The following is a 1,300-nucleotide window of genomic DNA, read 5'->3' as shown; positions in this document are numbered from 1 at the left end:
CTATGAGTCGGAAACGACTCGACGGCACTTAACAACAACAACAACAACGGAGGTAATTTTGCTGAAGCAAAGGACTGAATTAACCTACTCTACAACCAGCATGGATTTGTATGGGCAAAAGGAGCACACAGGAGGAACAAATAAACACACATGGGTGGCTGGAAAGGGCAGGTTTGTTTCCAGAAGGTGGAAAGTGCAGAGGAGACTGAGATAGATAGAAATGTAGTTTGAAGTTTGAAAAACAGGCTGAAATCTTTGGATTTTATTTTGCAGGTAATTGCTACTTGTACGTTGGTTGATTGTTTTGCAGCACGAAGGAAAAAAAAAATTAGAAACAGCATTATCTATCAGGAGGTCTATGTATAGATGATAAGGAACTATAAAGGTAGTATAACAGTCGTAATAGAAACTAGCCTCCTGTTATTCCACACGGACATTTGTTTGGACCAGAAAGTGGAGTCATTCTTAGAAGTCCATGGATATTGCTGCTTCTGCCCATCAAACTGTTCCCTTTGCTTATATTGTCTTCTTCACTTCAGGCTTTTACCTTTTCCAACATCCGTGCATCTTTTGCCCTACATTCTTTTTAGTGGAAGTCGTGCTTCAGAATCATCCGAGGATCTTGTTAAATATACCAAAAACAAAACCAAACTCACTGCCATCAAGGCGATTCCAACTCACAGTGACCAACCACCATTTGGGTTTCAAGATTTGTTTAACGGAAGCAGTCGGCCTCCCTTTTTCTTCTGTGGAACAGCTGGTGGGTTCAAACCACAAGTCTTTTAGTTAGCAGCCCGACGTCTTAACCACTACACCACCAGAACTCTCTTGTTAATTATACAGAACCCATAATTAACTGCTGTAGACCTACAGAACCGAAACCAGGTGGAATTTAGGCATCTGCATGTTTAAAAGCCCGCGAGGGGGCGCTGAAGCTAAGCGCTCCAGGAGTCTCAGGATTGGTTGGACTTTTCCAACCCTGTAAAATGGTAGTTTCTCACGGTAATTACACGATTCCATACTGCATCTTAAGAATGTTCGACTCTGAAGGAAAAAAAAAAAAAAAGTTCGACTCTAAAAATGCGTCTTGCCTAACAACAGTGAGAGTTCTTAGTTTACGAATTACTGGGTAGTAAACCCAAAAACAAACCTTTTGTCGAGTTGATTCCGACCGAAAGCCATTCTGTAGAACAGAGTAGAAGTGCCTCAGGGTTTCCAAGGTTGTAGCTGGTAGCATAGTGGCTAAGACACTTGCCTGCTAACCAGATGGCTGGCGGTTCAAACCCACCAGCCACTCCTC

Source organism: Orycteropus afer, unplaced genomic scaffold (genome assembly GCF_000298275.1).
Source record: "Orycteropus afer afer isolate SDZICR_OR568_19922 unplaced genomic scaffold, OryAfe1.0 scaffold00255, whole genome shotgun sequence".
Taxonomy (NCBI): domain Eukaryota; kingdom Metazoa; phylum Chordata; class Mammalia; order Tubulidentata; family Orycteropodidae; genus Orycteropus; species Orycteropus afer.
Note: the sequence above shows the minus strand (reverse complement) of the source record.